The 27608-nt window shown below is 38.0% G+C and overlaps 1 protein-coding gene across 1 annotated transcript in view; it reads left to right on the forward strand.

Annotated features, from left to right (window-relative positions):
• dph6 (diphthamine biosynthesis 6) overlaps positions 1–27608 on the forward strand; it is a 275116-nt gene that overhangs the window by 112295 nt on the left and 135213 nt on the right. Inside the window, exon 5 of the mRNA XM_022673073.2 lies at positions 11057–11238. The gene's annotated coding sequence lies outside the window, so the exon portion shown is untranslated. The remainder of the gene's footprint in view (positions 1–11056; positions 11239–27608) is intronic.

A 27608-nucleotide genomic window follows, 5' to 3' on the forward strand; every position in this document is an offset into this window, starting at 1 on the left:
CATATAGATAGATGTAGATATAGATACTCATACAACAATCTGATATATGGCCATATTCTGTATGCACATAAAAGGTTAGGCATATACTTTATGCTTTAAGTATATGATATAAACAACCATTTTATATTGTATAAGAGCTGCATATACCAAATGTCATCAGAAAAAAGTGATCCAACATTTCATGATATTAATAATGCACTCTGTATATCACATAGATTTAACATTTTTAATAATATTTAAATTATTTACTTTTGTTATAATATTAATATTGTTTATTATTATTATTATTATTTTTTTTTTTTTTTTTTTTTTTTTTTTGGTATTTGTCATCTTTGATATAATCTGAATTATTTATATATACTGTTGCTTACATTATATTGCTAAAAATAGATGCAATAGCTGAAAAGTGACTATATTTTATTAATATTTTCCATTGACTTCCAAAGAAAGTTCTTTCTAATTTAAAGTTGCCATTTTGGAGATAAACTATGTTTCTAGTAGATAAATGGTTGAAATGTCTAAAAGGACAAGAATATGCTAATTTCAAATAAATCTGCATGTGATATATATTTCAAAATTTGACAAAAATGTAAAGATATATTAGATATGGAGATTGCTAGAATTTCCACATATTCTAATATATCATATATAATTGGAATCTAAGGCAATAATGAAAGTTGAATGAAAATATGTTTTTAATACGACAGTTTCAATAAGTTTAATAAGTTTTTAATAATTGTATTTTATGATTATAAGTCATTGTTGTTTTAGGAATTTCTGGTAAAACACAAAAAAGCAATGCTGTTTTACATACTTCGTTAAAAAAAATATATATATATAAAATATAACACTAAGCACCATGTCTCACCAGTGTTGTGTGTCCCAGTGCTGTGTGCACGTCGCTGAGGAACGGTGTGTGTGTGTGTGTGTGTGTGTGTGTGTGTGTGTTTATAACATCCTGAGAGAAAAAAGAACAGAGCTGGAATTGCATGCCTGTATCTCCCCCTCCAGGACAACTTGCATATGGTTCTGTGTAACAACTCAGCTCTACTGAGCTACGTGAGGAGCGGAGAGGAGCATGTGTGTGTGTGTGTGTGTGTACATGTGTGTGAGATCAGCCTTTCTCTCCCCAGTCTGGGCTGATAACAAGTGAGCGCTCTGCTCTCCCCGTGATGGATGGGAGCTCTCCATCAGACTGGCAGGAGAGGGTGGCGGCCCATATGGAACTGGCATATGGACCTCATGTATATGATAGGACTAGTGAAGGGGAGTGACAGAGATATACATTAAAGACATTTCCTGCTCTTAAAAATGCAAGGTTCATCAGTTTGGCACGGAGTATCACTCAACAATTCCTCCACGCCACGCCGGGCACACAGACAGCAGCAGATGCACACTTTGGGCCTTCTGCTGTGACACTGAGCACTGCTCTGTTTTTCTCTCTGTTCGTACATCTTAACACTTTCCTGCTCGCTCTAATTGGGGAGAACAAGCTGCAAAGCCAATCTAGTCAAATGAGAGCAATTTTGGTTTTGGGTTTTCTGCACAATTTAGGAAAGCAGTGATCTAGAATGAGCCTTTGTCTTTTTAAAAAAAGTATTTAGCAGTCCACAAGATTCTTTCTTTTAAATTGAAAGAAAGCAATAGTATTCCTAAATTTGGAGAAGACATTATATTCTAATGATTTGTATCAGTGTCCTGATGGCATGTTAATCTCTACAACATCTAATAGATTAATTCTAAAAACAGATGGGTCTGGTAGGTTTGCAATGTAATGGATGTAACTGTATCCATTTTGACAGTATTTTATAAATGAACTAAATGAACAAAAAAAAATACTCAAAAACACAGAATTTTATATTTTCAGTTTTATATTTACATTAACCTGCATTAAAAGTACTTCTCCACATTCTCTGTGCAATTACATATTTTCAAAAGAGAGGTGCCCAAATTCTGTTGCTTTAAACATATGGATACTTGATCCTTATTTTAACTAAATTAAAAGCTGTAGGTAATATAACCAAACAAAAATACATTTTCTAATAATATGTGAAATGTAATTAATAGAAAGTTGCACATATATTACTACTTAGTAGTTATAGAGGAGTTTGGAGTAGTCTGTTTTATTTAAACCTCAGACATTAGTTTGGTTTAATCTTGATTGTTGAAGTGAATAGATCACCACAACTAGATCCAAAGAGCTTTCTGAGTCCTTCAGAAAGAAGTGTGTAAAAGCAGATTAATCTGGGAAAGATCTCAAAACAATTAGTAATTATCCATTGTGTAAAAATTAATTTACAAGTGGAGAACATTGAAGACAACTGCTAATATGACCATTATCAAATTCAGCCCAAGACCAGACCAAAAGATGCATAAAGAAGTCTTCAACAATCCTTAAATGTCATTACAGGACATACAGGTAGCTATTAACGCCCCAGTCAAAATATATTTGAATTTATCACCAGACCAAACAAGTGTGAATTTAAAGGGAGACAACCATTGTAAAAAAACATCAGCTAGATATAACCACTATATATACAGCATAAACAGACCTTATTGCATGTACAACAGGAATGCATAGTGATATAAAAAGCATATTAGAATTAAAAGATATTTGCTAAGAAGTAATTATCAGCTTTGGATAGCAAATTTATCATACATTCCTCCAGGTATATTTACATTCAATTTCTATTTATTTACCGTATTTTTCGGACTATAAGGCGCACTTAAAAACTTGTAATTTTCACAAAAATTGACAGTGCGTCTTATAATACGGTGCGCCTTTTGTATGGATTTTACTCGTCAGGTTGTAAGGAGCAGTAAACACACACTCCGTGCAGCGTTATAGAGAGTTTCAGTGCTATACAGAGTCCAGAGCCGTGCAGCTCCGAGGCTGAGCAGCAATAGCATTAGCTAGATGCTAACCGCTAAGCTAGCTAGCTTATTCACTGAGATCAGTATTATCTAAATTTTACTCGTCAGGTTGTAAGGAGCAGTAAACACACACTCCGTGCAGCGTTATACAGAGTTTCAGTGCTATACAGAGTCCAGAGCCGTGCAGCTCCGAGGCTGGAGCAGCAAATAGCATTAGCTAGCTTATTCACTGTTCAGAGATCAGTATTATCTAAATTTTACCCGTCAGGTGTAAGGAGCAGTAAACACACAGAGCAGCAATAGCATTAGCTAGATGCTAACCGCTTAGCTAGCTAGCTTTTTCACTGTTCAGAGATCAGTATTTTCTAAATTTAGCACTTTTAATACTGCTGGAGCAGTATTATTAGAGTTAGATGCTAATCGCTAAGCGTTCACCGTTCAGAGGTGAGTTATCGGCCTGTAAGTCTGTGCTGCTTTGCCTGGCTAGCATTAGCTAGATGCTAAGCGCTAACTCTCTCAGAGGTGAGTTTTATCAGCCTGTAATCTGCTTGTTTACCGTGTTAAAACAAGCTACGGGGGACGAATCGCTAGCTAATATCTCACTGTCTTACCAGAACACGCAGGATTACTCAGTGTAACGCTGTCGTTTAAGTTTGGGTTAACTTTACTAGTTTAGGTGACTAGCTAGCGTGCTAGCGGATAGCTATGCTAACGCTGGTGCAGCAAGCCTTAGTGGACATCTGGAAATCTAAGCTTACTGTAAATAAACTGAAGCACGTTACTCACCCAAATAAACAGTTTTCAGGAGAGGAATCTGTGTAGATTAATATCCAGCACTCGTTTGAGCTAGATTTGTATACTGAGACGCTCCACCGGCAAGCCAACCCCCCCCGGTGGGGGAAGGGAAACATGGCGCCACCCCTGTTCACTTTGATATAGGCACCCTTTCTAGTGTCACTTAACGCGCCTTATAATGCGATGCGCCCTATGTATGGAAAAATAGCAGAAAATAGGCGTTCTTTGATAGTGCGTCTTATAATACGGTGCGCCTTATAGTCCGAAAAATACGGTATATATTTTTACAAATGTTTGTACTTTCATATTAGCAAGCCTGATTCCAAACATGGCACGTTACTGGATATTAAAAAGAGCATTTTAAAGAGTTAGAGTCTCTCAGAAGCAAATATATTTATATTTACATTTATTTTCTTACACAGCATCCCAACTCTTATGGAATTGGTTATATACATGATTAATATCAGATATTGGACATCAGCCCACAATTACAGTATCAGTGCATCAGTAGCTACAACACATATATATTCAGTTCTATAATATTCATAAAAGTGATTTCCATGGTTCCCATGTTAATACTTACAACATTACAATTCCATTATTTTAAAAAGAAGACAAACAGGCTGGATTTCCACTGAGGTAGACTTAATGAAAGAAGTGTAATATTATAAATAATTAAACCTCCGTGCCCTGCGTGTTGTTCCTTCAGAATATGACTATCGATTATGAGTGTTTGTGCCGGACAGAAAATCTCTTTTTGCTCTCATTTAAATAGACACTGATATATGGCTGTAAGAATTAGAGATATATTTATAGATGTGGAATTCATAGCCGGTGTCTTTTTGCCCTGTCTCCTGGCCTGCAGGCTGTCTGCCGGGCCCCAGGGGGCTCGGTTCGATTGTTTAAAGCCCCTTTTTAATTGGCGCTTTGTCTGTGCACTCCTAAATGAGTTGGGACACCCACGGAGGGGGTCCCCGCAGAGAGCCAGGGCCACTTGACAGCCCCCACGGTGGGGCCTGTCCCAGAAAGCCTCAAACCGCCAGGCGTGTGACAGCGGCCCGCGCTACACCCGTCTGCCCAATTAAAACTCAGCTGTCAGAGAGGGATATTATATCACACCGTGTCTGTGTGTGTGAGTGTGTGTGAGTGTGTATGTGTGTGTTGAGGGCTGCATGCGAGTGTGGGTGTATATATGTATGTGTGTGTCATGAATACATGCAGCCCATCATTTGAGATTACGAATAATTTTAATGCCTGAATTCTATTTTCACGGTATGTGTGTGCCAGTGCGCATGTGTGTGCATGCTGGCATGTGTGTGTGTGTGTGTGTGTGTATTTGTGTGGGTGTGTGTTATTTGTGGCTTGCTGTGTGAGGTCCTTGCTTGCTTGCTGCCTCGTTCTCGTGGAGGTTTTGTATCAGTGGCCTGAGTGTGGCAGTGTGTGTGCAGCAGGCGTTTGGCAGCTGAGCAGTGAATGTAAGTGTGTGTGTATGTGTGAGTGTGTGTGTGAGAGTGTGAGTGTGTGTGTGTGTGTGTCAGGGTGCCAGTGAGACTGGCTGGGTAAGGTTACATGCAGAGTGATTTGTAATTCTGAGTAATCACTTAGGACAAGCCCTTACACCATTTTATCTGTTCATGACTGTAGGCCAAAGTCAATACTCATAGGATAATAATGAGCAGAGGCTAACTGAGCCCTTTTATTAAAGCTCAGAGGAACAAATCTGATGCCGGCCCGCTTCCCTTTGAAAGGATCTCCTTCTCCCGCCCCAAAAACAGAGCAGGGCTCGAGACGGCCAGCAGCAGCACCTCAACCCCACTCTCCACCGCATCCTCTCCGCACTGTTTCCAAACAAACAACAACAACAAATCAAACACACAGTGCAGACAACACATAGCCCAGGTACACAGCAGCGCCGTGAACGAGCCTTCAATAAAAAAAAAGTTTCAGATAGTTCAAAAACTTTAAAAAGTTTACAAAGTAATATATACTTTTGCTCCGTACACTAAAACCAAAAATCATTACGTTTTAGAATTTACATGCTAAACAGTTAGAGGTTAATACAGCACAGTGCAGTGGTAACGTGTTTGAAACCCATCTATTATTAAATGTATTTATTAGTAAGCACTAGCACTAGGCCTGTCATGATTATTACTGTATCAATCATATTTGCTGACCTCAGTATTGCCCATTGCATTTACCTAGCAATAAGTGCCATTAATATCAGTGAGCCAATAGTTAACGTTGTTAATATAAGTTTTTTATTTTATTTACATTTTTTTTAATTAAGGATATATCAATATTTTACATTGTCTAGTTCCAATGTCTGAATATTTGTAATGTCTGTTATGTTTATGCTGTTTTATTATTATATTAGCTATCACTATTTCAGTGTACAAAATGGGTTTTAAAAGACAATAATATCATTAATCACAATTATTTATGTGACAATATATTATCCAGCAAAATTAGATTATTAAAAAATGCCTTATTTTTTTACAAATACAGTAGATTTACTGTATCTGGTTTTTTTTTCACAGTAGAATAAATATATGAATACACTAAATATAAATACATTAAATATGGGTATGGATGGTGCAGTGTAGCCAATGGCTAAAGCAAATCTCTAGTAGAAAAGAAGCTTACAGTGAATAAACACTGTTTACAGCCATTTAAATCACTGGCTTTTCATGCATTTTTTTTAGCAGTAACTACCTTCACCATATTCGCCATGTTTGTTTTTGGCAGATATATTTGACTGTAATATTGCCTTTATGGATGCATTAGCTAACATCTATGTTAATATAAAGGATGCATGGAAGTATGTGAAAAGTGACGGTTACACCATTTAGTTAAAACCTATGTATTCTTTGTATGTAAAGACATTGACTACTCTATTCACCTCATTTAGCTATTTAGGAATTTGTTGTTAACTGTAAATACTATCCCTTATTCCCGTATGTCTTCAGCACTGCATGGGGAGGCATGTGCTCACATCTTCCAAAAGCTAAAAACAGGATTATTACCCTGTGTTTTTATTTTATTAGGGAGCATTAACCTACCATTACCTCATGAACATTATTTCATCAGCTCTTATTGCCAGGTATTTGTCCCGCAATTTGTGGCAATGAGTCCAACACATCCATTAACATATCATCTTATTAGCGTGCATCACACTAAACCCTGACTTTACGTGCGCCGAGAAGTGGCCGTTCTACAGAAGGATTAGACACACACACACACATTCAGGTGAGCTGACACCCTGCAGCCATGGCCAGGTCTGCTGTCTAACATCCACAAATAGGTCCCAGCTTAATGCTAATCCCTGCCATGGGCAACACAGTGTTATTGAAAATGTCTCACTCTTCTGTATCCCGGCTCCAGCAGCTCACATAAGCTCATATTAGTGTTACAAAAAAACCTTCTGCTTCTTTTCAGCCTTTAAAATAATCTTCCCTCAGAGCGAAGCTTGTGTAATATTTCTCTTATTCTTGCTGTTATTTAGTCTCTGATATTTCAGTGCAGGACAGATATGAGCTGTGTGGAACACAAAGGAGCAGTCTGAAAGATCTGTCAGAACTAAACTTTTAGAACTCTCATGAACTGTTTCTTTGGTAGAAAAGACTATTTGAACTTAAAAATGAACAAATAAAAGTGTCAAACAGGGTTGTGTAGAGCAGCGGCATAGAGAAACAGCTATTGGTTCTCTGAAAAAAAACAAGCGGTGGGTGCTTTGTTAACTCCTCAAAAGTGCTTCACACTTTTGGCACCTTGAAATCAAATTAAATCAATCAGATTAATTTTTATATCACATTTTACATCTTATGTAGCCAGAAAGCAGCTAATTATCAACACATTAAACACCAAACGTAACCAAAACAAACATTGATCCTTTTTTGATAAAATATTTGAATGTCTAGGTTCTAATCGAAGAGTGGCTCCCCTGTGTTTTCAGTTGCCAAGATAGCAATATGTCAGGCAGAAGGCATGGAAATAGACTGTTAGCGGGCTGTAAGCATCAAAATGCGACTTGCACAGGGTGTAAGGTAGGGCCAATAGAGTTGAAAATAGTTTCGTTTGGATTTATGAAGTACAGAGAATGTGCAAAAAAACTGAAAAGAATCTTACAATCTTAGAAAAAAAGGTTCTGTATAGTATCAAGTATGATCCTTATATGTATATATATATATCCCTTTTTTCATCTATAAAGGACCTTATTGTTGCAGTCACACAGAAACCTTCTACGTAAAAAGTGTCCACTTTACAAAAAAAATGGGATAAACAGCTTTTTAACTCTTAATAGAAATCAGCGTAAAATATATATATTTTATTCTAAGTCATTTTAGATGTTTTCTAATGGTTCATCTATAATGACACAATGGTAAAACATGAAGGACAACTGCCAGATTCAAACTATGTCAAAAAATATAAAATATATGCAATGATGTTAACAGCATGCCCATTTAGCCTGGATAAATATAACTATTACCTTTACTAAAGAACTTACTAAAGAAACATAAAGTATATTACATATTATTTTACATATATTGATTAGCGGTCTTAGAGTAAACAAAATATGTTGTTTTTTATACATTTTAAGAGTAGTACCAGTTTCTACTCTGCAGATGTATCACAGTACTCATGTTCCCCATTCTTCCTCGCAAAGCTGTCAGTTTTGTAATGATGACATAGACATGGAAACATCTTTGTTTCATCTTCACATGAAAGCAGGCTAGGCCAAGGTCAGTAATACTTCCCCTAATAGCCTGCTGAACTGCACAGGACTGGAGAGGGGTCTTCCAGCTGAAAAGAATAAAATGCTATAAAAGAAGGTCCAGCGAGGGGCCAAGCAGAGTGCATGGACCCCTAATCAGAGAAGAGCAGGATTTAACCCCTCGGCTCTCTCAGGGCCTCACCTGGCCTTCTGCTCTTCAGGCTAACTGTCACATGACATAGATAAAGTCATTCTTATTCAGCTGAATGATATAAATATTCTAAATATGTTAATAAATGTGTATTGGTGATACTTTTTCATATTGTACTGTTAAAATACACAGTGCTTGTTTGTCATCTAACTCACTGTCACAATTACAAAGAGAAGACACCACCACTCCCATCATCTCCAGACAGAGAGTGCCAGCCTGCATCTGGAAGCAAGTCCATGAAAAGTGGCTTCTTCCTGATAGCTGGAAACATTTTCAACTGAGTGGAAATCTTCTTCTGGGACCTGGCCAATCTCCAGAAACGCTCGGCTTTTGCAGCTGTCTTGCAGCGTTTGAAAAGCGGCATATGGTGCCCAAGTACCATTGTTTCACCGCTAAATACCCCTCGTTTTCATCACCGAACCGCCGCCTTTTCATGTCAGTTATGCATTAAAAAAGGAGAGGGGAGGTGGGAGTAAGTTCTGAAACTGATGGGAGCAGGGAAAGATTTGTCAGGGTTTTTTTCCGTGTCTAATGTTGGCAGTGATGACATTTTGATTCTCAGTCTGAGAGTTTGTGAAACAGCACCATCTGTGTGCTTTTGCCTAATTAGTGTAATGGCCACAAATATTAAGGCAACTGTTTCACATGACAAGCTGTTTTGCACATATGTGTCAGGGCTGTTACGCTCTCAGTAGCTGCGCATTTCTGATCTCGTCTTCATCTCTCACAGGGACTGGCTTTATGACTCTAAACTCATATCAGTCTTTGTTGAGACTGACTGAGACGCACGTTTATGTGAAACGTTTAAAATTGTGGAGTTACATTCCACAATCTGTACAGTTTATCTATTCACAGATATTTTGATTGGTAATTACACTCATAAATTGCAGTAACATATGATTTCATTTAATAATAATTAGGGATGTTTCAGCTAAGCGTTTTTTGCCCCAATCTGCTATGAGTTTCTTAATACAGACTGTTGAGCAATACCGATCTGGGGTGGGTTTCCATAAAGGTTCTTAACAGTAAGATCATTTTTAGAGGGTCGAGCGAGCTTCACACTGAGGAGTCTCTCTCTCCAATGCTAAGATTCATTTGGAAAACTAGGCTCTTATCAGAAACAGGGTTTGATCCAGTCTTTGTGTTTCTATCAATATTGCAGCCCCAAAATGTAGGTAATATGTGCTCTTAATGAACACAACTAACCACTAGTAATATTCCTTTATTTTAGTAAACGGTTTATATAATGAGAGCCCTAACAGATTCTGTTCTAATAGATGTATTACTGTAAATATTGTATGTGTTGTATGTTTATGTACATTTCTGGCACACATGTGGACCGTCAGATGTTCATTGCTATCTTGGCAGTGAATTGTCAACCAGGGCACTTGTTATGCACAAATAGACACACAGCAAGGCATAAACCCAATGTGCATGCCTGTTGGCATCTATGAAATCTTTACATCAACAATAGAGAATGAACAAGCGTGAACAAAGAGGACAGTTTTCTCTGCTGAGAAGTGTTGGGCACGTCATTGAAATATGCAGCTGCGTCATTGAAATATGAAAGTCTGACCGCACCTGGCTCTTAAAGGGAATGGCAGGTGACACCTTGATTAGTTTATTGCATGTTGCATGCAAAACAGACCAACAATTAATTAAGAGAATTACTACATACCTTTTGCATGTTTTGAGAAGCGCAAGATTTACTTTTCCTGTCGTTATGCTAGCAAAGAAACATAGAAACTAAACACTAACCTAAATAAAGCTGTACGTCTGTAAATCTGTTACCTTTTGAGAAGTTCCTCACTGCAGCAGCTAAGAAGAATGTTTATTAACTGTACCTTAATTTAAAAGCCAATACCTGATCTATTAATGCTACTATTAATAATAGCAGAACAAATCAGGCCTGAACTATTATATGTGTACAAATTCCTCTCCCAACCTTATTTCTCAAACTAAAGTTAAATAATTTAATATGTTTAGTATCTAAGTATCTAAATCCATTTGTTTGTCACAATTGCAGTGATTGGATTCCATGTTCAGCCATTTACATGCATTTAAAATATGTGGCAATAAATACTACAGCAAAATAAAAGATAAAAACTGCAATTGTGCTGGCTTGCATGGAGGGAATGGAGGGAAATGTATTAAAGCAAAGCCAGTAAATTAGCTATAAGTCTGATGACCTGCCGTAGAAGAGATGAATGAAATGGAAAACATGAATGAAATTCAGTAAAAAGAAAAAAAACAGCATTTTTTTAACAAAAGCAACAACAACAGGCAAAAATATGACATTATCAAATGAAAGTTAATACACCCCATTCAGAACACATTAGACTCAGTCTAAAGGTTAATGTTTCTGCTAATTTGGAAATGCTAGATTGCTGTCAGCGTGAGGGAGGAAACGCTTTTCAGAGGCCTGACACTGTAAATTAAAACTGTCATATCCTTTCACTGTGCAGGGAGATCTGAGCATGCATGATGAAAGACAGACAGACAGGCAGACAGACAGGCAGGCAGGCAGGCTGAAACAGCGCCACAGGGAGCTTCCAGCACTGGTGGCCTGCCAAAGAGCGCACTCACCTATGAGCTGCATGGTGGTGTGACCGGTTCGGGCGCACGTATATGGATTGCGCTCTTTCAGGTTAGTGATCCTGAGGCAGATCCTCTTCTGGGCAATGCGACAGTCTGTACATCTCATGGATGTGGATATTATAAAATAGAGTTCTCCAGTTTCAAATGCTGATTATACTGTATTATATACATATTCCAGCTAAATCTCTGTGTTCACTGAGGTTTTATCCAAAAGAATGATTTTGTCGCTAATGCCACTGAGCCTTCTAGATTGAAAAGAATTAAAAGCGTACAGACGTACAAAGGAGCCAATCAGAAAGACAGCAAGCAGTTAATGATGCTCACGCTGAGGAGATGATGGGGCCTATGCAGAAGATAAAGATTAGTGCAGTGCTTATGGTTCTTCGACATGTTCTCCTAGAACAGAACATCCCTCTAAACCAGGGGAAATTGCTACAGACAGTCAGGCTGTACTCCACTGTAATCTTTCAAAACCTCGAAACCTCATAGATGGATATGGGATCTCAGCCAAACACACACCCCTAAATAGCAGACTTTAGCAGAGAGCCTAAAGACAGTGCTGAAACACATTTTTACTAATGTGGCATCCGCATGACTTGCTGTGAGTTGCTTTATGTAATTCTGCCTGCACTCTGGTCTGTATAAAGCCACAGCCATACTGTAAAGCGGTTGTTTGCTTTGTTATATAAGATGACCAAATGACAGAGGCTGGATTGAAATAGTGTCCAAAAAAAAACATACCAAGTAACACAGAAATCCCGTAGATAGATTGATAAGTGAACTATATTTTTAGTTAATTAAATAGTGCTGAAAGATTAAAAAACATAATTGCGCGTTTACTCAGTTCCTATGTTTAGATGTGTGTATAATGATCAATAAAAGAGGGGCACACTGTGAATAAGTGGAAAATTAGATTTTATAAGAATTAAAGGTACAACCTCAACTTATTACCTATACTATAGTATAGGTACAACCTATACTTATTGAATTAATTAACATAATATCAATACCACAAACATTTGGGATCACTTACATTGCTTTATTCAAATTAAGCATAAATAAGGGTTGAGATAAACAAACCCATACATTTGTGTAATATACATTTTTTGACAATGAATTGATTCAATTGAGTCATTTTAATGAAAATACAGTATGCAGTATGATTTGGCACTACAGCATTGATGAGAAAAACTAAATTGTTCCCACTGGCTCCTGGGCCATCTATTCGCACAATGGGTGTCCCCCCTTATTCACCATCAGTGTGTAGTCATTCCCCATGTGTTTACTTGTACTACTTGGTCTCAGTGTTCATGTCTAAAAGGGCAACTTAACCCTTTCTCTGCTATTGAGAGTGGCTTTGTGTGGGTTGAATGCTGCAGGGACCTTAATGCACTAATAGGTAATGGGTATTGATGTCTTAAATCAGTACATTTTTCTGGGTCCAGATTTAAAGACAGCTGTTTGAGTAATGTCAGCTTAGTTCCTCAAGCCATTTGGGTTTGCATAACTCATCATGTTTTACTAATTAAGGGATCAGGTGATTTTTTTTGTTTCATTTGACCAAAGTTATTCCAAACATAAAAAAGTAGTACTAACGCATAAAAACGCTCCAAAAATCTTGATAAGACCTTCAGCTCTACCCACTACAAATCCATGAATAATGGCACAGGCTCCTCACAGTAGGTTCAGAGTTCTTACTCCTCTCTGCCTTTCTGACCTGATATGAACCCCTAGTGGTTCTACAGGCTGGGAGTCTGGACTCCTCTCTGTCCCGGTAAAGGTCACAGTGCTGCTTCTGGACCATTTGTGGCCCTCCCACCATCTCTGTTCATTACCAGAGGATGTCAGATTGCGTGTCTAATGATGTCTCACCTGACAGGCCCACTCTCACACACACACACACACACACACACACACACACACACACACACTGCAGTGATGAGCAGACACAGTGAGAAAATGAGGAGTTAGTGAAAATGCAATCAATACCAAACTCGTCCTCCTGCTTTTCATTTCATGAGGTGACAAAGCATCCATATTGTAAATGACTAGTTTAAAGAAACAAGATATTGAACATAGAGTGTGCTTCTTATATCCATTCCAGCTGCGTGAATGGTTTACCTGTAACCTTATTATTTAGTTAATCATAATCATGTAACTCTAGAATTCAATCATTACTACAGGTAAATCTATAACTGATCTACATGTGTGTTAACAGTGAGCATGGACACTGCAGCATCTTTTAAAAGTCTTTTAAACCAACCACTCTGATCTATCTTTTCTTATCCAGTGTCCAATTCTAGCAGTTTCAGCAATTGTAGATCTTTCCCGTGCTTTAATTTCCAAAATAAATCAATTTAAACCCTTATTCTGCTATATAGCAAGAAGGTGGGGTTACACTTAGAATTAAAGTGATTGGCTGGAACAGATCATCTGTAGGACCTTTTTATTCATTACATGTAGTAGTTGCTAAGTTGTAGTCGAGCTGTAAGCAACTCTGATGTTAGTACTTAGTCACGGCCAGCACTGCTTACATTTATTTTCCATTTAAAACATTATTGGATAACACTTTCTATGAATATCATTTCTGTAAGACTCCATAAACATACTTACATTATAATGCATTTATAATGCATTATATACAAGACTATACACATTTCTAAAAAATATATCATAGGCATGTTTATCATGCATCATGAATTGTGATCATAATGCATTGATAGCTGTGTTTATAGCATGTTATATGTCAATATGTAGAAACTCAGTCCCAGCTTGCAGAATGCATTATGACTAAAAAAAAGCTTCCAACTTATAAACACACCCTGTATAATGCTCCAAATATATTTTAACCACTCATGAATTATACTCGTCTTGAATATAATATAGCTATACTCACTTAAAATTAATTATAAGGGGTCTTTGTGCACTCCAAGTAAAGTGAAAGACTTTAATTGCGGGACTAGATTATTAATGATAGATATACTATACTATACTATACTATACTATACTATAAGCTTATAATGTATTATGATCAAAAGTCATAATGCATAATAAACGTGGCTATAATGGGATATCAATTTCTGTAAATATGTATAGCTGTGTTTATGTTTAATGTCTTATGAATGCATTATAACATGTTATCAATGTGTTTATAGAGTCTAATAGAGATGACATTCATAGAAAGCATTACCCATTATTTATTTCTTCTTTTAATTATTACTGGCGAGTGCTGATTCTCTCTCAGCAGCTCTGGGCTTAAACTGGACTGTAATACCTATGGTTCGACCCAGCAGAGCTGCGCTTTTACTGTATTTTGATCAATAAATCGTTTTTTTTTTTCATAATGAAACACACAAACTGCACTTTTACTGTAGAAACTTTATGGTAACACTTTAAAATAAGAATACCCTAATAAAGGGTTTATACATATTTATAAAAGCTTAATAATGTTATTAATTGGGTTATAAAACATTAATCAATCTTGTATACCCATGGTAAAACATAACTGTTATATGAATACCTGTTACATTCATGAAAATATCATGAAAGGCTAATATCTAAAAATAATTTAATATGTAAATCTACACTACATTATCATTACTGGGTCATTTAATAGACAAACTCATTAACAAATGGCATAGGATGGGAATACATTAGCTTTAATGACGAGGTATGTATAACATAATCAATAACCCTTAATAAACACCTAAATAAGACTACCTTCATAATGGTAGTTTATTTTAAATTGGTGCTAAAGTTACACGTACTGAATGAATGAAACTTTGTTATGGAGTTACAGTATAGGCAGCAGATTTATACAGCATTACATCTGAGAATAGGAAAGACTTCAGACGTGTTCCTCCTTCATAAATTACATTAAAAAATCATAAATGATTAACTTCTGCAAAGGCTTTAAAAATAACCTGTGCAGATGGCCTACTTCCTAAGTCGAGTCAGAAGCCAGTGTTATACAGACATAGCCTCTGTAAACGTATATAATCTATATCCAGTGGGACACATGCATCTGACACCTGCCTCAGAGTGATTTGTTCCTCAGCCTTAGTTGAGATGGCAGCATCAATCCCTTTAAATCCCTCTGGAAGACAAAGGTTCCAGTGGGATCAGATTCAGATCAGATTACTTCTCTCTGTGCAGGACATGAATGATGTCCGCAGTGTTGGCCAAAATTTTATGTTTTGATCTTCATGTCTTCCACTTTGTTTGCTCTGCCGATGAGTGCATGAAAATATAGCGATGGTAAAATAGTCACGTTTCTCTGCAGTGGAGGATGATGGACAGACTTTTTAGCATCTGATCATAAAAAGAAGAGAAAGATAATCAGCAAGACTCACTCTTCTGAGTTCTAAACCAGTTGTTTGCAGAAGGAATATTTAGTTCTGATACATTCTTGGTTCATTGTGCATGCAAATTTACGGTTTATTTACAATTTTTTTTTAATGTTTAGCTCCATATCAAAGAAAAGCAACAGGAATGTAGGTGTAGTGTCAGGTTTTTTTTTTTTTCTTTCTAGTGCATGGCAGGCAGATTGTGTTATATTTATTGGCTGAACAACACAACCAGTGGACATGAGCTGGAATGTGAACTATAAAAATTCATTAAAATGCCAAAGTATGCTACTAGTTAAACATATCATGTCCCATGACTTTTGCCACATACCATGGGATATCATTGAATGTGGATGTATTTTGTGCAAGAGCCTGTGCTGGCTGCTGTGGGTTGTAAAGCCTTCTATGAAGACGTATTCGATAAATCACACCACCTTGCCATGAGCATGCTGACCAGTGTTTAACCTCACTTACAAGATAATGCCTCACAACATATAGAGGTGTTTGCATTCTCAAGTTGTCCCCTGAGGTAGCACCTTACTTTTGGCATATTAACACAAAAAGTACGCTTTTAAAAATTAGCTAGTGTTATCTCCAATAGTAACCCATCACACCTGCTGGAAAAGAACTTTCCAATTAAAAAAAAAAAAGGTTTGACACATACAACACCATGTTATATTGTTTTAATTAGTTTATAAATTGCTTACAAAGGAGTTTATTAATGGTTATTAATCAGCAGTTACAACACAAAAAATAGAAAGCCCTTGTGTTTTCTATCACTTTGCATTAACATATCTAATAAAATAATAAAATAAAGTTAATTTAGTCATTAAATATGTTTGTATGCACCTCATAATGATTACTCATCGTGACCTCATAATTAAACTAGGTAGTTAAGTGAATACATTATATATACATATATTGATGTACAAAACATTGTAATGTAAGAATCCAGAAACATCTGAGGTTTGAGAGTATAAATGAATGTGGGATCAATATTTAAAAAACGATAGGCCAGTTCTGTTAATGTGTTGTAACTACATGTATTAAAATTAACTTATTTAAAACCTAATTAACAATATTAGTAATTGCCTTTATTCATTATTTATAAACCCTTTATAAACAGCTTAATTTTAATTCTCAAATGTATTAAATATATAATGTAAAATTGACTTTATAAATAATTTTACAAATGGTTAGTGTTTTTGTAGATTATGTGCTAAAGCTAAGACTCATTAAGGATTCTTACTTGTATGCATTCCTGCACTGTTTGATCCACATTCAGCCTCTTCCGTTCTGCAGACTCTGGGCTCTGGATAGCTGGCATTTTTTATTATTAGCGAGCTGTTAGCACTTAGCTGCAGGTTTGTCTGACTTTGTCTTTGATTTGACATTCCCTCCCGGTGTCCCTGGGCTGTGATGACCCCATGCTGAGGCTGCGAGGCCTGCACAAGGGCCTGAGGTGCTTTGCCAGGGTGACTTATTGCTGCAGTGATGAAGTACACACAGGGCATGGGAGGTGCAGAGGGGGTAGTGTGTATATAAGTGTGTGTGTGTGTGTGTCTGTCTCTGTGTGAAGCGTGTGTGTGTGTATTGCTGTAGCGTACACCTTCACGGTCAGTAGTAACGACGGTAGTTGGCGCAGGTCCGGTGGAGCACGTGAAGGACGGTGCAGCTCGGCCTGGGGTCACTCTGCATGGCCGGGCTCAGCCAGAAGCTGCAGGCGGAAGCGTAATCTCCACATATTAACAACCAGCAGTCAAGGAGCTCTTCAAAGAGGAAGACCTATAACCCGCAGTTTTACACCTCCAGCCGTCTGACACAACCACACACACACACATATACACACTCACAAACCGCTGTGCTCGCCCCGCGCCGTGTTGCGGGGCGGCCTGCAAGACTGGGGGATTTGCCGGGTGACCCTGGCCCAGCTGCTCTGCCCCCGCCTGCCTGGGCTCAGCCAGCTGTAAAATGAGGTGCAGGCAGGAACCTGCTGGTAATGAGAAGTGGCATCTCGTTCAGCCTAACCTCGGGAAAATCGCTTCTATAAATACCTTCTATAAATAAAGTCTACCTTGGCCGGGCCTACACAGGGCTTTCTGAAAAGGTCATCACTGGCCCTCTCATCCACCTCCCTCTCTTTTCTTTCTCTCTTTCTCTCTTCCTCTCTTTGTGTCGCTCTCTTTCTCCGTCTTCCTCCATCACCACTCTCTTGTGGTTATTTGAGGCGTTATCCCACCCTCACCTGTCCATGCGACTTATATTTGTTTATTTGCATGGCATTCACCTTTTCAGTGCAGGTCGTGGTGTGTGAACCCACCCATACGGGTGTCTTTCAGACTGGTTGGCTGTTGGGGTGATTCTGCTTCACTTAATTGGAGGTGTTGGGCACTGTTGAGGGTGAGAGGGCAACTCTGTGTGCTGTTAATTGCTTCCCTAAAGGGTTAAACATTCCCATGTTAACATCTATGTAACATGTTTCAGACCACAGTTATAATTCTGCAGCAGCAGTGCAGAACGGCCAGTGTCAGAGAAAGGCATTAATGGCCTAGCGTCCAAGTGTATTTACGTACCACACTTAGACTAATAGATTGGCTGTGTCCCAATTGCATACTACACATTACCACTATATGGTTATATACTAACATTTATAATGCAGGTTAGTGTAAAAACTTTAACATACTAACATGTGATGAAACATTAGTATGCCATGTTGCATTTTTCCAAATCATTGTTCCAAACATCAAACTCTTTTCTTTCTTTCTGTTTCACATTGCATCGTGGGATAATAGTGGTCAAAACCACACTCAGAAACCAACCAGTTCAAAGTGCTATATATATATTGTGAATATTTGAGCATACTCAACTTTGACATTTTTTATCTATACTAAAAAGGAAAATGTCATAAAACAGCAGTTATTGTTGTGTCCCATGACTTTTGTCATGTCTCATGGAACCTGAAGTATGATGTATTCAACTGTGGGATACAGTACCAAAAATTACTTTTCAGGAACTTGGAGATTTTCAGGAATTAGGAAGGTGTCTTCAAGTGCATTTGCAAAGACTATCAAAAATGTTGATGAAACTTGCTCTAACCAGGATCGCCCCAGGAAGGGAAGATCTGATATACAGGATAAGGTTATCAGAGTTACCAGCCTCTGGTAACTGCAACAGAGTGTTTTGATTTGTGTCATTTTTTAGTTACTACATGATTCTTTATGTGTTTCTACATAGTCTGGATGACTTCAGTATTTATTTACGATGTATTGAATGAGAAAGTGTGTCCAAACTTTTTTTTTCACAAATTTATAGCATTTTTCTCCCCAATTTAGCTGTCAGCTATAATTAACCCAGTCAGCTGTAATCTCCCTATCATTAGTACTGCCCCAACAACAGGAGGGTGAAGACTAGCACATGTCTTCTTTGATACATGTGAAGTCAGCCACCACCCCTTTTTGAACGGCTGCTGATGTAGCATTGCTGAAAACACAGAAACTCAGTTCCAATACATTAGTTAACAGATGCCTTGTGCTGACCGACATGAACCTTTGGAGTGATGAAGGGAGAGAGGAGAGAGCGCCGTTTACCCACCAAGAGTGAGCAAGCCCAGGACTCCGGCAGCTGATGGCAAGCTGCATGACCGGGATTTGAACCAGAGATCTCCTGATCATAGTGGCAGCATCTTAGTGCACTAGACCACTTGGAGCCTGTGTGTCCAAACTGCTCACTGTCTAATAGAGTGGCTTGTCTGTTTGACAGACAAGACAGTTCCAGGCAGATGCCATGTTAATTCACCACACAACTTATGCAATAGAACATCACTTTCATCTGGCACACTATATTAGCTGACTGCATTTATTAGAATGGGTGTCCACATATATTAAGACATATACTGCAGTAATGCAAATGTTTCATTGAAGTGTTCAGCGCCACTAGACAACTAGGTTCAGGAAAGCATTTAACTATTGGTCACCACTAGAAAATATCATGGTTAAAGCTGTTAGCCAGTGTGCTGCACACAGCAAATAGAATAGCAGGAATATTACAGTGGATCAGTGGGTCAGAACAAGCCTGCAGCACAGTGTAAATAACCCTGAACAGTGATGCTGTCCTTGAATGTACAACCAGATGCACTGACCAGGCCCTATTCCCCCCAGCCTGACTGTGCGTGTGAATCTGAGTTGTCCAGTCTCTCTGGGATCTGGGTCTCTAAATAGTTCTCCAATCATCATCCACAGTAAGAAAATCCCAGGGCTTTCACACCTCACCCCTGCAACCTAAACTGATTAGCCTCATTCAGCATGGATCTTCAGGCCAGAATCGACGCACTAGTGAATACTTATTGATCATTATTCGTATTGATTAAGCAACCTGTGTCTGCTCAACGGGGTTAGCTCCTATTGATTTGACCAAATTAGAGTGGACAAAAAGAGGGCAAATTAGTTTAGGCACATTGTGTCAAACGGAATATGACTGCACATTTCAATAGGCCTCTCGCATAGATTATGTTCATTAGACATCTGTTTAGCCAATGCTAGCAAGGTGTTAAGCTCTTAATCAGTTGACTACACCACAGCAGTAACACCAGTTCTCTAAGGCCAGAAGGTTAGGCCAGATTGGCTTGGTGAAAACTGAAATTACAAATTTCCACTTACTGTAATGGAGTTTTTAGACGTAGCTGCTAACAAACACAATAAAATCTAAGTCACACAGATATTTTGTATATATACATGCTCAACATTTTCTTACCCAGTTCAAACATACTAAATGTTTTGTATGATTGATTAGTTCACATGATATTGAGTCCTGGTTAGCAAAAGTATCTTTGTAGAGCACTAGCAGTCTTGAAGAGAGTAACTGTGTTTGAGCTTAATAAAAAAAAAATTACTAGATTACATTAAATTACATTGTCTACCGCTGCTATGCAGTATGCTTTTGTCCAGGTTTATAGATATAATAGAACGATAACGATACTCTTTGTGATATTACACAATATTTCTAGAATACACTACTGCAACAAAATAAAAATAAAATGTTATTATTGAATACAATATGATATGGCACACCCCTAACTGAGAAATTAAAAAAATACAAAAAAAAAATTGTAACATAAGTCAATGAACCAGAATGTCATGATACTAATAATAATGCACTCCATATATCTCCATATATCCAGGACTGAAGTAAAATAAATGATACTGGACAGATATAATCTGTCTCTAGTAAATATAAAATGGGAAGTGAGAACAGTGTGAATTTTTCTTTAGCTAAAAACAGGAAAAAATAGTACCCTGATGTAATAATTAGGGGTAGGTAATATGCCACAATATTTTAGGGTATAATATCGTTCACGATATTCAAAAATGTTGGTGATATTATTGAGCATGATACGATATGGCACACCACTACTGGGTGATATCAAAAACCATAAACTCAAGCTTAAAAACTTAATGTGGTTTAAGTCTGCGTAACAGTCCCTGTAGTTTAAGACTGCTTAACAATTAATGTGGTTTAAGGCCAATTAATAACTTGATGTGGTTTAAGACTGCTTAACAACTTGATGTGGTTTAAGACTGCTTAACCACACAATTTAGTTCTACATTGATTTACAACTCGATGTGGTTTTTAGACTGCTTAAAAACTCAATATGATTCAGACTGCCTAACATTTTGATGTGATTTAAGACTGCTTAACCACTTTTTGTGGTTTGAGACTTTTTATTAACCCAACATGGTTTAAGACTGCTTATCAGCTCAGTATGCTTTGAGACTGCATAACAACGCAAATGCAGTTTAAGACTGGGTAAAACCTCAATGTGTTTTAAGACTGTTTAACAACTCAATGTGGTTTAAGACTGTTTAATAACTCAATGTGGTTTAAGACTGTTTAATAACTCAATGTGGTTTGAGACTGTATAATAACTCAACATGGTTCTAGACCGATTAACAGCTTAATGTGGTTTTGAGACTGCTTAACCACTCAAAGTGGTTTTAGACTGCTTTAACAGCTCAATGTGATTTGAGATTGTTAAACGGCTTGATGTGGTTTAAGTTAAGTGTGTGATGATTTAGTCATGCACTTTGTGCAACACTAATTGGTCATTTCCACGGTATGGGGATAAGCTTCTCTGGTAACGGCTATAACAGCTAACCCTAGGGGCTGAAAGCATGTTTTTGATTGTGCTGCACTGCTGCATCTCTGGAGAACAATCCTTTGTGGACCTGCTTTCCCTCTCTTCAATAACATAATATTACATCAGTGGTCCTGGAGGTGCTGAGTCTCCTCCATCAAATATTAATGCCTGTCCAAGATAAATAAGTAAATAAGTCATGAAAAAGGGCAAATGTAAGATGTACAAAAAGGCATGCATCAAATGCATCATAGATGTTTTACATAAAGGTTGATGTGTTTAGCCTCAAAACTAAATGGAGGCCAGGAAAAAATGAATATGTTCTCTATTCTTTTTACCACAACAGTGATTTCACATGTGGACAGAACAGAGTATGGAGATTTTTCCAGAAATTAATGACAAGCTTGGAGAGACTTCAACTTAAACATTATGATGGCCATCGGAGTAAAGCTCATATGACCTGGAATGAATTGCTTGAGCTGCGCTGAAAGTAATAGCTGGCGATTTCACTGAATAATCGCAGTTCAAACAGCGGACCTCAATCTTCTGGCTCCTCTTGTGGGTAGATTGCAGGAGCTGAATAGGCAATTTACCCCGAGCAGACAAGCAACAGCATCCTCATCTTTATAAAAGTCGAAAGACAGCCATTGACAGATTGCGGTTCGGTCTGTGATACGCACAGCAAAAAGATACAAGGAAATAGTCACTTCTCCTTAAATATCCCAAGGGATCTCATTCTGTGGACATCATTTTTTTTGGGTCAGCGAGTTAATGCTAAAAATATGTCCTGCCAAAACCCCGCCATTTATCTGGGTGGGTATTCTGTGTCATGCTCAGCGTGGGTAATTCTCAGTGGGACTCCCCTCCACAGTGGAAGACAGGACTGACTGGCAAAGTTAGACATTATCTCTGCTGTGATAGCCCTCTGTCTCTCCGTCTCACTGCACACTGTAACGACTCCACCAGTAATTAGAAGGCCAATGTGACATACCCCACACTTACAGCCAGCCGAGCTCTGCATTTCCCCCCTCGTCAGGCCTTTCCCTCTTGTTTGTCGGCGACCCTAATGACATTTTATGTGTGCGACCCGTGCACCTCATCATGCTCGCTTGTACTTTCCATTAAAGTCAGAAGACTGCAGAGCCTGCACTTTGCCCATGCGCCGGCTCTTCTAACCGTTAGTTTTGGCCATCAGTCAGGCAGACATAAGTGTTAATGAGTGGAACAGAACATGCTCTGTGGTGTTTCGAACTCTTAGAGAGCCTCTGAACTGTGTCTTTTGTGGTTCTGGGAATCTTTCCCCCATTGACTGTATTTTCACCCTGAAAAATACATAAGATGGACTGAAGAAAGTGCGGCTCAGATACAAAAAAAGTGTCTTTGCTGATAATACTGGGTAGTACAAAGAGCCGTGATGTGTGCTGACATGTGAGGCTGTGTGTGGGGCTTTTAAACACTGATCATAGGCACTCTCCATCAGTAGAGAGCCTGTCACCTGGCTGCATCGCTGCACTTAGTGCTTCACATTTGCCCCGGGGTGAATTACATTGCATGATTGTTACGTGTCCAAGACTAAATTGCCTTAAAAAATATATTTCTTGACTACACACTTTAACGAAAAGTGTTCTTTACAGAAACAAACCCATCCAGACCTTGTAGACCTTCAGAGAAAACCTGACGACTACATTCATTTTTATTTAACTACAGTTACGTTATGCCATTGAGAACACTCTCCACTTCACATACAAAGCACATAGTGTGAATAGACTAGAATACAAAGATGCCTGATACTTAGATACTGCCAATACAAAAAATGGCACTGATACTTAGATAAAACAATGCACAATCCCCAACAGCTAGGTTCAAACGCTCTGCCCTACATCTGATCTCAATTAAAGAATCCAGAATCTCCATGCGGTATGCAGTATGCAGCCAGTGTTCCGTCTATTTTTTCTCATCAATACTATCTTTTTTATCTGCAGTCCAATAGCTAGTTTTCCTTGTACTAATATTTTATTTAAAAATCAGTTTTAAAGCATTCTTCTGCTATATGCCACATAGGATGGTACTACCAAACTGGTTGTATGTTTGCGAACATGGCAGACAGTTTTGGCTGTATTTGGCCAACCATTTAGGCTTTTTACAGCTACTGCGTGAGACCAGTTTCATCCAAATATGTCACTTTAGGCTGTTTGAAAATTTGAAATAGTGTGCTGACTGTAAACAGGACTGTGAGTAAATATGATAATGTATTTTTAGCTCCTAACCTGGTTTTAGTTGTTTAAAACTGAACTCTATGCCAGAGTTCTTCACCAAATTGTATATCTCCTTTGTTAAGGAACATGCATATCAATAAGTTTGTTATCAGTTTCTCAGAGAGGGATAATTTTGTCATAGTCTATATTTTTAGTGGAAAATGTGCATTCAATTTGCTATGTAGTCCAGGCCCAGACTTAATCCCTGTGTGGGAAACTGCATCCAAATATCTGCCCCAAAAATTATGTTAAGTTTGAGCTAACATAAGCTAGGGCTCTAGTCCCAAAGGGTCACTAGCAAATATTTGCATTAATACAGATGTGTTTTTACATAAATTTGATGTTTTAATTAGTTTGATGTTTATTGCCAAAAGCGAAGACTTAGCTCTAATGGTCACAATTTACCACTAGTTAATCACCCCCTTTTAGGTACTATATTGAACCATCTTGTTTTTGTTAGAGAACCTAACATGGTTCACATGGCTATTTGAGTTATCATGATTCTGTATGTAACCAGTTCCCTTATTTAAAATGCCTTTCTCAGGGCAACACAGAGAACAATCTAACAGAAATGTTCAAGCCGAGACATAGGCCAACGTTCGAATTGATATTCCAATACAAAGTATAAACAGCCAAGTCAGCAGCTGGAACCTAGCTGAACGTTTCTATATACCCTCAAGGTCATTCTGAAAGTAAGAGCCATGCTGGACCTCCTCCTGGTCCCATCCCCAGTGCTCCCATCTTAACCACTCAAATATGTTGTCCTTCCCCAGGTGCAGGCCATTTAAAATCTTCTTTGAATGTTCCCCATGCCTTTCGGGAAGGTCCTGGCACAGAAGAGAAAGAAACAGACAGTAGAGAGAGAGTCAGGGGGAGAAAGAGAGAGAGAGAGGAATATTCCCCCTCCTCCTTCAATCCCCCCCTCCCCGAGCCAGTACCTTTATTTTCTGGCCTATTAACAACTGTTACTGGAGCTTTAATTATACCCCTGTGATGGTGCAGAGTGGCGGGCTCATGTCTTCTTCCTCCCAGGGGAAGACGTGTAATTACCGGCATCCACTGGCCAAGCCCGCGCTCGAAGCCGCTCCGCAGCGCAGCCACAGGCTCTGTTTTGCCACAGTGCTCGCTATAATCACGTCCTCTCCAACATCTGTTCCCTGAGCCGCGAGTCCAAAAGGCCCGGGCCTGTCACACGCTGCCTCTCCCCTCCTATGTCCACCTTTCACCTCCCCACCCTCTCCCACTGCTAATGGCTCTGCTGAGGCAGTCGGGGGAAAGAGAGAGAGAGAGGGAGAGAGGTAAACAGAGACACTGCCAGAATGTAATTAAGATGGGAATCATAAATGAAGGACATCAGCTTGTGCTTCTCCTTAGCGTTAACCTCAGAGACAACAGTACACATGTGTTCAATTCTCCCTCTACCCCAAATATAGTCCATCAGCCAACACAGACTAGTTTGGTGCCCAAACTATGCATCTTCATTTTCACACTTTAGCTATGAAGCTAAAGTAGCTACCCAGCCAACATGCTCATGTGGGGCTCACGCGGGTGAATCATGATCTAGGTGGGTTTCAGGTGGGCTACAGTTCTGAGTGGGTTTGTATATGCAGGTATTGTATCTTACTTCTCCCGTGAGTCACAGGATTCTCATGCATATTGATTTTGTTTTCCTGATGCCCACAAATCATGAACAGTGCCCTGGACTTCTTGTCCTCAGTAGGCCTATCACAGCAGCATTCTATTAGGGTTCTCTGTGGGCGGGGTTTACACTTGTCTGTTCTGTTTGGCAGTGTTAAGTGTTGTTCTGCTGGTCAATGACAGACCGGTGTCATGCAGTGCAGGTTATAAAAAATCCACTACTCATGCCTGTATTACAGTGTTTGCCTGTGCGGTTGTTAAATGACTTTAAAATTTGTTAAGATACATTTGCAGGTTTGATTTTTCACAGGTATAGTTAAGTTATTGTTATTAGGGAAGGGTAAATATATATAGGGAAATTAGTTTTTGCGGAATAGGATGTCTTTATATGTGCTGTTAGTAGTGGTATCAATAAATATAAAAAAAAATAAAATTGTTTAATCACAACAATTATTTATGATTAATTATGATTATTCACACTTTTCCTCCTTTTTAAGACGTCTTAAGAATATTTAAAAGTAAAAAAAATAAAGCTTACCATGGAATTGAATTATATCTGTGTGTGTGTGAGAAAGAGAGGAAGAGAGAAATAGAGAGTGGTAGTAAACGTTAATTCTGAGATTAAATCCATAAAAAGTAATTTAGCTACTTTCTAAACTCTAAATAAAACTGCTAATACTGTATCTCACCAGCCTCAGCAAACTTGTTAACAAAATGAATTAAATTGCGTAAAAGAAGTATTAACACATTTCCAAATTAATAACGTGCTTTATGTTAACAATGTAATGTAAGTACTAATGTTACGACTAATCGGTATGTAAATGTTACAATGTGACAATAAAATCTTCTTAGTTCTTATGAGAATGATTTTAATACTGATATTATTACATGCTTTTATTTACACTTATTTGCACATTAAGACTGTGCAATTTCTTTTATAATGGTGGATTCTATGTTCACTTACATACTGAGACTCACATACAGGCTATGGTTTTTGAATCCTCTGTTTTATTCATCTCATATCACTTCCATAACTCTCAGTGCAGCTGATGCCTCTGTGAGTGACAGCTCTTTAAATGAGACACTATCGATTTTTGCAAAATACATGGGGATCAAAAGTTTTCCAGCCAAATACAAAATATATAAAACTGGACAGCAGACCAAAAGAACAATATGAGTCTGTAATGAAGAATGCATGAAGTCTTGGAAAGAGTTCAAGACTCGAAACTTTCAGTATTAAGAAACAATCAAAGAGGCTGAACATGGAAAAGCCATTTCAGTTAAACGTCTGAAGACTCCGCTGTTTTACATAGACTGGAGACAGGGAACATTTTACATTCAGATTCTGGAAACTTTAGTAAAAGCCTGTGAATACAGATTCTGCTCATTCTGAAAGTCTCTTTAAATCTAATAGCTGACCTGCTTATTGCTGCTGCTGCTGCTGGTCTGGTCCGTCTGGCTCTTTGAGTGCTCAGCGCCAATAATCCTCTGATCTTAGAATCCCCCCGATACTAACTAGTTTTGAGAGTGTAGAATGTTGTATAGATAAAAGTGTGTACTCAAATATCTACATACTAAGATACATACTCTCATTGTTTGAGGTGTGGTTAGTATGGACTAGGCCTGTCACAATAAGATTTTTTTGTGGACGCCATATTGTCCCAGAAATTATTGCAATACGCAATATTTTTGTAATTTTAAGACTATTAAATGCCACTGACATAATGACAACAGAATAGCATAAAAATTAATTATACATGTTTTAAAGACAGCAAAAAATGTTATAATCATTTGTTATAATTAGTTTGGGAATTCTATATTTATTTCTTTACCTACTTTAGTCCACACTGTGTGAGTCACAGTTATTGAAGTATGACCAGAGGTGGAAAAAGTACTGAAAAATTGTAATGAAGTAAAAGTACCTTTACTTTGCTAAAATTCTACTCAAGTAAAAGTAAAAGTACCCATCTAAAAATCTACTCGAGTAAAAGTAATAAAGTACTTAATTTAAAATGTACTTTGAGTAAATGTTACATAGTTACTTTTTTAT

Source organism: Astyanax mexicanus, chromosome 14 (genome assembly GCF_023375975.1).
Source record: "Astyanax mexicanus isolate ESR-SI-001 chromosome 14, AstMex3_surface, whole genome shotgun sequence".
NCBI lineage: Eukaryota > Metazoa > Chordata > Actinopteri > Characiformes > Acestrorhamphidae > Astyanax > Astyanax mexicanus.